Consider the following 15,223-nt stretch of genomic DNA (forward strand, 5'->3'; position numbering starts at 1 on the left):
CTCAGTGACAATCCTCAGTTCAACAGAGACCTGTCAGAGCAACATAAAAGGGGTGCATACCTCTTCACAGCATCCCAAACATATTCAGTTGCAATGATAATACATGTACGATAATTTCTGTTAAGAATTAATCTGTCCACTCTGATTTGTTTTGAAAGCTATAGTGACACCACTATGGTCACACTTTGTCTTACTAAGCAAGCAGACTCCCAGCCCTATGTACATGATGGACAAATGAAAGCACATTATCTATATCTATACTCTGAAAATCATTATAAAATGCATGTACCTGTAGCATTTTGCTATGTGGAGTGAGGGCAGACATAACACTTAAACAATCATGGCTAACATCTCTGCCTCCATGTATGGCACTCTCTCCCAAACATGACAGTTCCCACTAGGGTAACTGTCCATACTGAAATGCCTGTATTACGCTACACTGGTTTGGGGAACATGTTGAGGAATTTAAGTTGTTATCCTAGTGCCCACATTATTAGGATATTAACACTATTGCATGCATTTAGAATGTCATCAGACATAGTATTCAATAAATATTGTCCTTGGCTAGAAATGACTGGTTCAAATATTGGTAGTGGAAGAAATTTTGATAACCAATTTATGCCCAGTGAGAATGATCAGTTTTTAATCACTAGACTGAGAGCCAACATCTTAAGTCCTGAATTCCTCCATAGTTTCATGAAGGCTGAGGAAAGGGGACTCCTGTTAATTCTAACTGACCTACCTCCATAGCCAGAGCCTCTAATGCACATCTGTGCACACTGCCATTCACTTCAAAGGCCAGCCAGTTTTAATCCTGGTGGTGGTAGCTAACAGCAGAGCTTCATAGTTTTGTATCCCACATTTAAATCCAATGTTACATTGTTGTTTTTCTCTCTCTTTTCTTATCATGAAAGAATGTGACATCATCATGTTTTGTGACATCTTGAAATACAATGGAATTAATGACAAAAGAGGTAAGCATTTCAAATCTTATTAAAATCAGTTTTTATCACCACAACTCACTCAGATTAACACTTCCCAGGAAACTGTTACCAACATTTTTTTTTTCTTCAATAACTCAGAGGGAAATTTAGTCCATGACTCAAACAAGATGTAAACCAATTAGTGAAATGGCAACAGAATGTGTACCTGCAACACCACAACATCAGGAGAGCTCACAAAAGAAACCTATCATCAGTTTTGGACTAAGTTTGTGACCTTACACAAAAATACAGCTGTTTTTCTATATTATTGACACCTGGATGGGCAAAGCAATCACTCCTTATACAACTGGCTGTTTGTTGATGAAATCGGAATATTGATGTTTTTGTTAAAAGTAATTCTGCAAAGGTGTATTCCTTTATATTAATTGTAAAACATATACTTTTACTGACAGGTGAAGAATGACATTCACTGATTGCAGAAGTGCCCTATTTTCATCACACAGTGAAGGGAAACCATGAGTAGAAGTGATGCAATTAAAATACAGGGTTTGGTCCATAATCAATTGCAGGCTCCACCTTCTAGGCAAATGATTTGATACACTTGATTTGCCACAAAATGCCTGCCAAATTACAGGATATTTAGCTATGTTAACAAGGATGCTTTCCTAATGGTATCCATATTAAAAAATATGACTGTGGCTTATGTGCCTTCCCACTTTGCTTGTGTTGCTCCAAATTTTTATAAGTTGAAAGTTTTGTGATAGATATTGCCATGAGGGCATATGGTTCTGTTGAAGAATGAAAGCAAAAATGAGAGCAAAACATGAAAAATTACAGTTTCCATGTTTTCAATTTTCAGTTATCATTAATTATGTAAAATTTTCAATGATAAAATCTATTTTTAATATGATATGAAATTCTCATTTCTTTTGTCAATGATTCAATTGCATAAGCATTTCACAATGTCACCAAAAATATTTATGTACATACTACTGTGATGACAAAAGAGGGAAAAAGAATAAAAGACTGGATTTGAACATCGTGCACAAAAGTTCAATTCTGTGGTCTAGTAACTATGCTACCAACTCACTTCAAGGCACAATGTGTGAGAGGAGTAATCAAATGGCGTCAAAACTTTGACTGTCTTTTCTTGAAAGCTACTGTGTGTTGGCACCTAAGCTACATAAGTGTCCCTTTATTTTCAGCCTTCTTTCATCCTGCCATGTGGCCTACAATGGTTCCCCCTTCTAGACAGGTATACAATAATGAGCCACATTATTATGACAAGTGTCCACTGTAAGACCAAATGCCACCTGGTGGCATCATAGTTGCATGATGCAGTGGGGAACATACAGGGTGTTTCAAAAATGACCGGTATATTTGAAACGGCAATAAAAACTAAACGAGCAGCGACAGGAATACACCGTTTCTTGCAATATGCTTGGGACAACAGTATATTTTCAGGCGGACAAACTTTCGAAATTACAGTAGTTACAATTTTCAACAACAGATGGCGCTGCAAGTGATGTGAAAGATATAGAAGACAACGCAGTCTGTGGGTGCGCCATTCTGTACGTTGTCTTTCTGCTGTAAGCGTGTGCTGTCCACAACGTGCAAGTGTGCTGTGGACAACATGGTTTATTCCTTAGAACAGAGGATTTTTCTGGTGTTGGAATTCCACCGCCTAGAACACAGTGTTGTTGCAACAAGACGAAGTTTTCAACGGAGGTTTAATGTAACCAAAGGACCGAAAAGCGATACAATAAAGGATCTGTTTGAAAAATTTCAACCGAAAAGCGATACAATAAAGGATCTGTTTGAAAAATTTCAACGGACTGGGAACGTGACGGATGAACGTGCTGGAAAGGTAGGGCAACCACGTACGGCAACCACAGAGGGCAACGCGCAGCTAGTGCAGCAGGTGATTCAACAGCAGCCTTGGGTTTCCGTTCGCCGTGTTGGAGCTGCGGTCCAAATGACGCCAACGTCCACGTATCGTCTCATGCGCCAGAGTTTACACCTCTACCCATACAAAATTCAAACGTGGCAACCCCTCAGCGCCGCTACCATTGCTGCACGAGAGACATTCGCTAACGATATAGTGCACAGGATTGATGACGGCGATATGCATGTGGGCAGCATTTGGTTTACTGACGAAGCTTATTTTTACCTGGACGGCTTCGTCAATAAACAGAACTGGCGCATATGGGGAACCAAAAAGCCCCATGTTGCAGTCCCATCGTCCCTGCATCCTCAAAAAGTACTGGTCTGGGCCGCCATTTCTTCCAAAGGAATCATTGGCCCATTTTTCAGATCCGAAACGATTACTGCATCACGCTATCTGGACATTCTTCGTGAATTTGTGGCAATACAAACTGCCTTAGACGACCCTGCGAACACCTCGTGGTTTATGCAAGATGGTGCCCGGCCACATCACACGGCTGACGTCTTTAATTTCCTGAATGAATATTTCGATGATCGTGTGATTGCTTTGGGCTATCCGAAACATACAGGAGGCGGCGTGGATTGGCCTCCATATTCGCCAGACATGAACCCCTGTGACTTCTTTCTGTGGGGACACTTGAAAGACCAGTGTACCGCCAGAATCCAGAAACAATTGAACAGTTGAAGCAGTACATCTCATCTGCATGTGAAACCATTCCGCCAGACACGTTGTCAAAGGTTTCGGGTAATTTCATTCAGAGACTACGCCATATTATTACTACGCATGGTGGATATATGGAAAATATCGTACTATAGAGTTTCCCAGACCACAGCGCCATCTGTTGTTGACAATTGTAACTACTGTAATTTCGAAAGTTTGTCTGCCTGAAAATGTACTGTTATCCCAAGCATATTGCAACAAACGGTGTATTTCTATCGCTGCTCGTTTAGTTTGTATTGCCGTTTCAAATATACCGGTCATTTTTGAAACACCCTGTATATAACATGGAGGAATCAGGAATCATCCATGCAGTGGTACAGACCAAAGGTGGGGAAATCCACTGACATAAGCGACTTTGAAAAGGAAAGTCTGTTATGGCTCTTGATAACAGTGAAGCTGGTCAGCTGTTTGCGAGCTGCTATCCTAAACATCTATAAAAGTTCTTGAACGTTGGTGAAACCATGAGTAGGCAACAAGGTGTGGGGCGTACACATCTCAACACAAGAGTGTGGAGGTCAGAGGCTTGCCCACTCTTTAAAGCAGGATATGAGGTAATCTGTGGCAGATATGACGATGGAGTACAACACTGGTACAGGTATACTGTATGCATTTCAGAGCCCACTCTTCAGTGCACATTCCTGAATGTGGGACTCCACAATAGATGAAACCAATGTGTTCTTGTGTTAACTCAATGAGATCATCAATAACAATTGCAATGGGCGTGGGATGATTGAGCCCTAACTATGACTCAATAGCGACATGTGAACCTGGTCAGATTGACTATGTTTCTTTTTAGATCAGATTGGTGGTGCCCAGAAACAGCATCATCCTGGTAAATGGCTGCTGGAAACATGCACCACGTCACAGATGAGGACCAGTGTGGTCATTGTGGTGCTAGGGGGAGGGGGGGTCAGTCACCTTTGCTCCCATGGGACCTGTGGTTGTAATCAAAGGCACAATGACAACAGTGGACCAAGTGAACATTATTGTGGGACGCCTGCATCCCTTCATGCTCGACGTCTTCCCCAATGGTGATGCTATCTTCCAGCAGTGTAACTATTCATTTCACAACGTCCTAAAGTGCTTTGAAGATCACAGTAGTGAGCTCACGTTGATATGTTGGTCACCAAATTCTCGTGGAATGAACGTGATGGATCATACCTGGAACAAACTGGAGCCAGTTCCGCGCCCACAAACTATCAACCATTAATTTATGTAAATTACGTTACTTAAGCATGGACGTCAAGGGTCAATAATCTCTGGAAACCTATTAAGGAGTGTTAGATCCATGCCAAGCAGAATCAGTTGCGTATCGTGTTCTAAAGGTGGACTGGCATGCTATTAAGCAGGTGCTCGATAAGTTTTGGCTCACTAGTATAAGTTGCAGTGCTATTTCTCAGTAGGATAAGTTTTAACGGTCCGATTTATGCCAGTAAAATATTTTCATTGAATGATGTTGGATTTGTAGAAACTTCGTTTTTGTGTGTCAGACTGTAAGGGAAAAGAAAATGTGGAAGAAATTGTAATTCCTTGGTCGTGTCTCTACGTTGGTATTTAACTACTGCTGCAGATTCCCTGTTGGTACCACGTAATCTTCCTGTAGTGAACCTTCTGTGGTGTCCCCCTGTAAGTTATATAGGGTGCAGTGCGTGGGAAAACTGACCACAGAAGCGTCCTGAGACCAAAGTCAGCGACGCTTGCTGATGTGTTTGCAAAAAACAGGATGTGGCAGCGACACAGGAAAGACACCGACAACTGCCGCTGGGCTTAATATGGTGAGCGTGTCCGACTGCAGAAGTTTATCGAGGAGGAGGGGGGGTGGGGGGGAGGAAGCGAGACCTTAAAATTGCCACGGAATAGTAAGTTATACAGAAATTACTAAAGACTTAATATTGAGCATTGTGACTATCACACATGATACAAATGGCAAAACGACGGGCCTGTCGCAATCATGAGAAATCACTTCTAGGAGTTTGTGAGGATTCTGTAATGACGAAAAACTCTGTACTCCAGATTCGACGGGGGGGATTTATTCTCGCGAATTAGTATACCGAAACTACGCTTCTCGATTCGCATCTGAAGTGCCATACAGTATTAGAGGCCTAGTGAGTTTTGATTGCAGTAAAAGTCTCATTACGTACGAAGCTAGCCAAACGAAAGTCGACATACGGTGTTATCTTCAATAGAAACCACACTGCACTTTGGGCTTGGCCTATCATCATACGGGGCTCAGATTGCTAACGAGAGGAGTATGATCCCATTACACTTACTGAGAAGGCTCGCCACAGATTTCTCTAACTACAAGAGATTAATGACACTCCGAAAAATCAATTTTTCATAATTTTTGTATACAGCATTCACGTAATTAAGTGTAAGAATTAGTAATCCACCGGTTTAATGCAAATCTGCCATTCACACATATTGTATTTTGGCACTTTCGGGTCATTGTGTTTCGTCTCCACAGTTTTGTATGTTTTCTATGTCCAACATATTACTCTCTCATCAGACTCGTTGCAAAACCAATCTAGCGTTCATTAAGATGAAAATGAGAAGAACGCAGAACACAGATGGCAAGGACGCCAATCTTTTTCAGTTAATCTGTCATGCGGATTCTACTGCGGTTTGCTGACCTCCAGCATGGAATTGTTATATGGTGTGGTTTAAAGCTATGACAGGTATGATAACTATCAGAGGAGTCCATCTACTGTCTATCACATTAGACATTTTGTCAAGTAAAGCTGCGAGTTAACTAGAATGTCGAAGCCAACACTTTACCAGACAGCGTCGTCGACAATTCAACAAAAGAAATGAGCACTAACCGTAACAACCGTCAGAAGAAGTTGTAGCAACAGTGAACCGTAAGAATACCCGTTGATTTCTGGTTACGTAACTGTACTAGCTACTGTAGAACATAATTCCTACTAATGCAGTGCATCCCAGAAAACTACTAAACGCTCTACTCCAGATTTCGACGAAATATGTTCACGTACATTCTGTTTTTAGAGATTAATTTCATACATTTTTGCTGAATGAGAGGCCGTGCTTAAACCCAGTTTTCAGGCCTTATTTGTGAGCTTCAAAGACAATGTTCGATAATATTAATCACGTTTTTAAACACACGACGAGTTTCGGGAGACCGTCCTCTCATCACAAGAAAAATAGACGGATTTTTCTGCCATGCTTACAAAAGAAATTATATCCACGTTTACGATATTAGATGAAATATCGCGATTGTGTCAAAGTTTTGTACGTTATTTGTCAGCTTTAACCGTTCCGGACTAAGTAGGGGGCGGCTCGCCACGGTCCGCTCGCCCTGGTGTGGGGGTTCCGAATCTCGAGGACCTCGGGATTTGAAGCCCCCCTACCCTCTCCAGCAAGACGAGACCATTTTAATCAAACCTCAAATAAGGTAAAAATATGTTCAGTAAATAAGAGGTAGCAAGTGCAAAAAATATAAAACATAGGTACCTAATTACCTTTAATTAGGGCTTGTCAGTTGTTGCCGGCCGTGCGGTTCTAGGCACTTCAGTCTGGAACCGCGCGACCGCTACAGTCGCAGGTTCGAATCCTGCCTCAGGCATAGATGTGTGTGATGTCCATAGGTTAGTTAGGTTTAGGTAGTCCTAAGTTCTAGGGGACTGATGACCTCAGATGTTAAGTCCCATAGTGCTCAGAGCCATTGTCAGTTGTGAATGGGTGTGTTCAGAATTTTGTAAAACGTTGCATGAAGCTTAAAAGTTGTAAAATGGTAACCAGTTGCCTGCTAGACGCAATTTTCTACGTGAAACCTTCTTTGACACCTAAGCCATCCACACAAGTGTACTATAAGCAGAGTTCAAACATATGAGCGTAAGTGCAGTGAAAAGCTTCCAAGCGATTTTTTTTTAAATTAAAGTATTACATTCCAAAAATTACTTTTTCATAGGTTATACGGTTTATTTTATGAATATGAAAATTCAACTAGATCAACTACATGATACGTCAAAAAATAATCAACAGCTGCTGGAAAATGAAGGGCTGCATATTGCGTTGTGTGGGGCTTAAGGTTATATTAATGTCGCGTCAGTATCACTTGTGTTTGGAGAGTACAACGAAAAATTGGAGAAGTCAATCCAAAAGCTCTGTTCAGTCCCGGTGCTAATCATTCATTCATTCCTCTGGAGTTCATACATTCACATGTGTTCCCTCTAGCGTCACCTGTTTAGAACTCTTGATAAGTTACATTCATTCATCTCGTATTTTACATATAGATGTGAATTACTCGTACAGAAAACAGGAAAAAGTCTGAAACGATTGTCTGATACTGGCTACTGGGCTAATTACTGTGTATTTACAGTGATAGAAGAAAATGTGGGAACAATTGTGAGCACTTTGGATCATATGCAAGATCTATGCAAACTTACTCCTTCCAGCTATATATGTTTTCACGTTTTTGAACTATATTAACTTTTGGCACTCGATAATGGAGGAAGTAAATTAATCCTACAATATCTATAATATCCAAAATGACTTTAGATTAAGGACTCAGTAAATTAAAAACTCTGAATGAGGTTTCAGCGACAAAACGGCCCACAATTATGGACAATGCAGTTACTTTCGGCACTAAAAAAAAATATGGACATCAACAATCCACGACGAGCAAAATGAAGAGAAAATAAAACAAGGTCTCACGACGCTGGATCATTGATTCAGGAAGAAGTTCGTTGATCAATGTTTGAATGCAAAGATCGATTTATACAAGACTTGCCACAACGATGCACGGCCCTAAAAAATCACCATAATTTTCATACTGTTGAAATAAAATTTATTCTTGAAGCTTCTGATGAGGCTCTGGCTGTACCACTGGAGAACCTGGTAGAATTTTACGATGAGTTTGGTAAGGAGTAGAAACTGCCAGAAATAAGAAGGTATCATAGGCTCACGTGCAGCCGATAAGTGTGGGCATTAAAGTATGCATGTTGCTGCTACATGGACAGCCCAAGATATCCTTCAATTTGTGATTGAACTGGATTTCAGGGAATCATTACCCCGAACATCACTCATAATTCAATACTTCTGCACCATTTGTGTCTCAGTTACATTATGCGAGACAAGTTCTTCTAAACTGGAACTAATGAAAAATTATCTTCGCTCTACAATGGATAAAAAGCGCATAGCTTATCTGTACATTTCATGAATTCAAAGAAAAGTTTCAAATCAAATAGATTTCAACGACGCTATTGAGAATTTCAGTAAAATAAAGGCATGAAAACATATACTGTAATAATATCGATAATAATAACTATCTCGTACTAAAGCTACGAAACTAACTGATATAATTGTACAAACTTTGTTTCCAGACGCATAAAATAGAAGGTAATTTTCTTATTCTATTCTTTGTTATTTCTTTGCGCTCTACCTAATGGTTGCTGTTCTAAAACTTGATTCGTATTGTAAGCTTCTGACCTATAGCTCTTATTTGTGTGTAACGCAATTACCATAGCACATAGTACACACATTATAATTGCTTGATTTCGAACAGATCAATTTCTAAGCAGACTGAACCCCATTTAATTTCGGCAGCCCGGTTCTCAGACGGGCTCAGTCTAGCTGCATCCACAATGTTCACTACTGCTAATTACATTACAAAAGGAATGAAACAATTCTTTTGGAAGGTAAGGCAATGAGGTCTATCTAAGGCATCTTCCTGCGTCTGGGACGCATAATCGCTTGGAACGCGTCGTGTGTACAATCATGTAATTAGCATTATTGAACGTGGTGGTTGCAGCGGACAAGTATCTTTCAAAAAGCTTACAGGTTGTTTGAAAGTGGAAAGTTCTCTGAGCAAAGCGTTACATTAGTGGACACTAGAATCACTACATCAATACGCAGAAATTTGTATACATCAGATGTGGATTGCGCACCACATCAATAAGTACCGGTATGTATTCTGTCTTGCAGCCAAATACAGTTCCTGCCAACAAGACAGCCTGTGACACTCCTCAGCTGTAAGTCCGATCCTGAGATCAACTTGCGCAACCACACAAGTGATATTCCACCATACACACAGATATCGATTGATCTGCAGCGGAAACTAACTTGAGTTCAGGCTGCAACCATCTCTGAAATCATCGCTCGTTGGAGCAGAAGAGCAGAATCGTCAACAACGCTGGACACCTTGTGTTAGTCAGACAAGGAAACTGTCTGAAACAAAATGAAAATAGATTTTTCCGCCTTACTGTGCCCAAGTATGTCAGCAGGGCTTCCGCAGAGAAACAGTTTAGCAAACAGAAAACGGTGCTTCCCCGAGAACTGGCTTGCTGCGACCTTGCGCCACACGTTTGCTCCAGCCGGTTTCTGGGAATCAGACAGGTGAACCGCGCACGCCCGACACGCCACACGGTTGTGAGTGGTTCTGTTGCCTGCCAGGCGTACTCGGGTTACGGCGGTATGCGAAAATGGCGCTATGTGATTCACCTACAGAGAGAATAAATTTCAGTATTCCACGTCTGGAAGCGAGTACGACGCTACATCCAAATGCGGTGCTTATGATGCAGTCACGCCCTCCTGTTCAATGGCATTACACCGCGCGAACAACAACGAATTCCATTGGCAATAAGAGTCGACGGTTAGGCGCAAGCAATTAGTGACGGACAGAAAATTTATTTCCGCATCAGCTCAGTCTGACTTACTTTCTCTTTCACGTTCTTAACTGACTGAACGGATGCAGGAAAAGTCCGCTATACAAAACTGTGACCGAAAGTTTCAAAATGTGTTGTCAAAGTTTTTAGGGCACAGAGATGGTGTTAATACCATCAAAAATTTATTTCCGTCATGTTGGTACAAGGCGCAGTGAAGTAAGTTAAATATCAACTTTTTCTGCTAATTGGTTCTGGTTATCTGGCCTTCTAAAAAAACCGCACAAGTGTGAGTAGGAATCGTGCTTTGAGACTTCCGCAGAAACTTAATTACGTATATAGATAGTTGATCCATAGTTTCTGATGAATGACTTTGCGAATATGAAGATATGTGACATCAATGGCTGTATTTTTTGATTGCACTGACTTGGAAACTTAATTTTTTTTAACAATAATATCTTGGAACCATTTTCTGCACGTTTTAGATTAAAAAACCCCATTGATGATGGTGATATTTGTCGCCAAACTAGTTTGGGATAATAAAGAAATAAAAGTATTACAAGGTGTTTTGCATCAAGGCGGACTCAATTTGTGATATTACTGTTAATTTTCTTTACACCGTCAATGGTCCGTAGACCCTAGTATTTGGCATAAATTTCTATCTGATACCTATGCCCGTTCATTAGAAACAGGGATCTTAAATAGATGGTCAGATAGACAGGCGGTCAAGAAATGGCAAAAATATTTATTATTTCATATAATTACACATTAACGACTTTCAGATTCCTTTCTTTCTTTACTGCGAATCCTTTTCTTGACAAATTCTATTGTTTGAGATCAGTGGGAAGTCCCCTATCGGTTTTGAGGAGTGAGTTCGCAAGTATCAAAATATGTGACATAAATGGCCGTATCTTCGGATTAGACTGTTCAAATTTTTTTTATACCGCAAAGGGACTGTAGACCTTAATATTTGGCATAATTTTCTATCTGATACCTTATCTCGTTCCTTTGAAAACGCGATTTAGCAATCCGACTGACAGACGGATAACAAAACGACCGGATAAGGTTTCCGTCTTTACCCATTGGAGTAGGGAACCTTAAAAAGACGTAGTTTGGTATTGCATTAAAATAAATGAGCTGGTATACCACGGCGACATGAAACGAGTTTCGGTCTTCATTTCCAACATTTTTCCGATGTCCTATCAATGTTCCGAAGCCTGGTCCCTGCTTTCTCTTGAAGAAACAGTTCACGGCTTACAAGAGGAAGAAACCATAAGCAAGCTTGATGCAAGATGGGTGCCGCAGCTGCTGGTTGCTGACAGAAAACAAATGTGAAAAAAAATGGCATCTCGGAAATGAACTGCATTGGTTTTACGTGGTGAAGAATGACAAACACGCTGTTACACGCGTTATCATAATATTCAGGTTGATGGGGCTGACCTGCTTTTCAGGGGAGATATCTCAGCCACAATTGGCCGCATGTCCAAAAATCGTTCAAATGGCTCTGAGCACAATGCGACTTAACTTCTGAGGTCATCAGTCGCCTAGAACTTAGAACTAATTAAACCTAACTAACATAAGGACATCACACACATCCATGCCCGAGGCAGGATTCGAACCAGCGACCGTAGCGGTCGCTCGGTTCCAGACTGTAGCTCCCAGAACCGCACGGCCACTTCGGCCGGCGCCGCATGCCTGTATGGCCTGTATAACCTCGTCGCTGGCGCGTCAGCTGCCGGCGGTATGTGAAATGCATGGCAGACGCAGTGACCTCCACTCGTGGCGTGACGTCATAGCCGCGCTCACCGGGGCCGTGTGCTTACCTTGTGTTGTTGGCTGTAGAAGCAAGATCCGAAAGCCCGAGGCGCCAAGAATTCTGTAGCTCACTGCCAAAACCACTCGCTTGAATATCTCGCTGTGTTGACTAGTTACAGTGAAGGTAGTTTTACTTTTTACGTATAAGGACGTTCAACAGCAGTGCTACAAATTACGCGACACTGCGATTGACAAAATGTACATCCAGGAGAGGGACTGGCAAGGACCACATCCTGCCCGAGGCATGATTCGAACCTGCGACCGTAGCGGTCGCGCGGCTCAAGACTGTAGCGCCTAGAACCGATCGGCCACCTAGGCCAGCCCACAGTGAAGGGAGTTTTTCTTTTCACTTACAAGGTCGTACACCTGCAGTGCTTCAAATTACGTGAAATGCTGCAGCCTTCAACTGTCGATGAGAGGAAATAGGCACGGATGCAAGGGGTAGGCCTGGAGGTGCGAAGGGGGGAGGGGTGGATCCTTCTCCCCAAATAATATTTTACTAAAGGCGTTTATATTTTTATGTATATCATTTACATGTTTCTTGATAATTTTCGTAAAATACATATGAAAACAGGCTGAGCCTGCCTGCTGCCAACAACCAATTCGACACGGTTCGTGAGTCCACAGGCAGGTTGTATATTATACTTGGGAACCAGACAACGCTTCGTAACTGCTAAATACATATGGGAATTGGATGTACGTCATAATCTCCTTCTTCCCATCCTCTCTCTGCCCATCTCCTACCCCCTCCTACTCTCTCTATTTCGTCCTCCCCCCTCTTTCTCCTCCCTCCTCCGTTGCTCCATCTCCTCCCCCTCCTGTCCCTATCTCTCTCTTTCTCTATATGCAAACGAAACATCGATTGGGAATTGAAGTCACTTAAAATGAATGGGTAAGTTGGTTAGGATGTTTGCTGTTCGGGGTATGAGAGAGACCTCTCCAGCTGCTTGATCTGTAGGGATAGTAGCTTCAATGACAGCTAGTCTAACGATTTAAATGCCCTGATATTTTAATTAAAACTGACGGTAAGAAATATTTATCACAGTATCGGGTAAAAATGTGGCGTACATCGGTCAAGAGGCAGCCGTCGAAATGTTTATTAGAGAGTAGTGTAAATATTGCAAAAATCTGAAATAAATCAGTCAAGAACTTTTCGACATTTGGTAACAACGGTTTATCTCTATATAGTAGTATATATTATTGTTATTATTATTATTAAAACGTAGGTAGCTGTCGTAAGATACAACTGGCAGAGTCAGGCAAACCCAGCTGGTCTGGTATTTCACAAGCACTACCAGCGCACATCCCGTTGTCTACTGCTGAGGAATGTACACGTCATATTCCGAGAACAATGGAACCTTAAAGATTCTATCGATGCAGTATATTTTCTTAGACCAGTCAGCTCCATTAAAGTGCTATAATTCAGAACGAATGGAGATAGGTAACGGGCCACAGCGCAGTTCGATGCAGGCCATACGTGATTAGTTTTACTCACTAGATAATGGACCACACATCCGGGAACAGTTTCCGACGTTACAGTACTTCTACAATGAGAATAAAGGCTCTGTTCCTATGATGGCAATCGACTTTGTTACCGAACGATGTAACTGTGAGGTTCTGACAAATGAATAATTTTTAGATGAAAGTAAGTTGATATTCCGTCTACTATCTGACTAAAAAGTACCATTGAGTTTTAACTCAGTAGGCCTGAAATTTTACTGGGGGCGTGAATATAGTATCATCGTTGTGCAAATGCACATGCGAGGGGCTAAACTCGACAGACAGCTCCCATTAAGAGGTAACTTGAGCGTATGCGCCACCGAGCCAAGTTTTGGCACAAAATTAGTGACGTGCTCCGACACTCTTCAGTGTAAAGCTCACCTGAAGATGGTTGAATGGTTGCCAGCCGAAAAATCGTGGCAAGATGTCGATCTCATCTGGCTGCAATCCCGATACCTCAATAGGCGGGAAAAACTTCAAGAATCAAGTATTTGCTTCCTTAAAAAGGCACGAAACATCTGCCCGTTTCCCAGCGTTTGTGGATGGTAAAAGAACAAATACAAAATAAATAAAAAATGATGTACGTACAAAAAAGCCACGTGGATTTCAGCCCTCCAATAAATGTCGCAAAATTCTCAGTTCTTATTGCTAAGATTTTGATTGTGATGTGCATGACACGTATCTCATGTCGTACGTCGCATGACATGCAGAAATGAATGAGGCAGGTAACGGAACTGACGTTTACGTATTATTTACCAGTAACAGCCTCCCCTCCCCCCCCCCCCACCCCACCTTCCCCATAGTCTCGATTCTTCAAACAATCAAACTAACATGTACGAAACAGCTTAAAGCGTCTTTTCCCTTTACAAAGGACTTACTGTATTAAATACTTCACATTAGGCATGTAAAATATTTATCTTTGAAGATGGAGTAGTTTTCACGCGTCTCAAAGTTTATGACGTCATATCTCTAGGCATGTAAAATATTTTTCTTTGAAGATGAAGTAGTTTTCACGCGTCTCAAAGTTTATGACGTCATATCTCATTAACTACACTACTGGACATTAAAATGTTTACTTTAGACGCTGCTCCTTATATAATCAAAGCAGGAAAAGCTCTGCGAGTATTTATCACAATTTGATTCATATGACGTGCTGTGTTCATGGAGTACATCGCCTTGCTGAAGAAGTACGTTCCACGTTTGTGAATGTAAATAAACTGATCTCATCCACGAAGAAATTGTTTCTAAAGGCCCTCGCTCTCATCAAGACCTACAAAGAAAAACTACCAAATGTGATTTTACCACCCGAACCAGTGGTAACTCGTTGGGGTACGTGAGTCGAAGCTGTGTTGTTATACAGTGAACATTTCGAGGCCGTTGGAGGCGTAGTAAACGGCGTCGATAGTGCAGAGGTTTTGGGAGTTTGCCAGTGCAAGGAAGCTTTTAACGATTCCGGTATTAAAGAAGACATTGCTGTGATTAGCACTCTTTTTCTCATATACCTGAAAGTATTAAAAGTTGAAGTTTTACCAGAAACAGTAAGTGCCAACAAAGCATCTAAATTCAAATACTGCCCAGTTACCTCAGTTGAAGTAGAACGGTCCTTTTCTGCTTATAAAGATGTTTTGCGTTATCGAAGACACAAACTTACTACCGAACATTTGGAACAGTACTTGGTCGTT

The 15,223-nt window shown here is 41.4% G+C and overlaps 1 protein-coding gene across 2 annotated transcripts in view; it reads right to left on the bottom strand.

The window, feature by feature from the left end:
* Window positions 1-15,223, bottom strand: part of LOC126272546 (integrin alpha-PS4-like) — a 167,266-nt gene that overhangs the window by 87,547 nt on the left and 64,496 nt on the right. The gene's annotated exons all lie outside the window — the stretch shown is intronic.

This window comes from Schistocerca gregaria, chromosome 5 (assembly GCF_023897955.1).
Source record: "Schistocerca gregaria isolate iqSchGreg1 chromosome 5, iqSchGreg1.2, whole genome shotgun sequence".
NCBI lineage: Eukaryota > Metazoa > Arthropoda > Insecta > Orthoptera > Acrididae > Schistocerca > Schistocerca gregaria.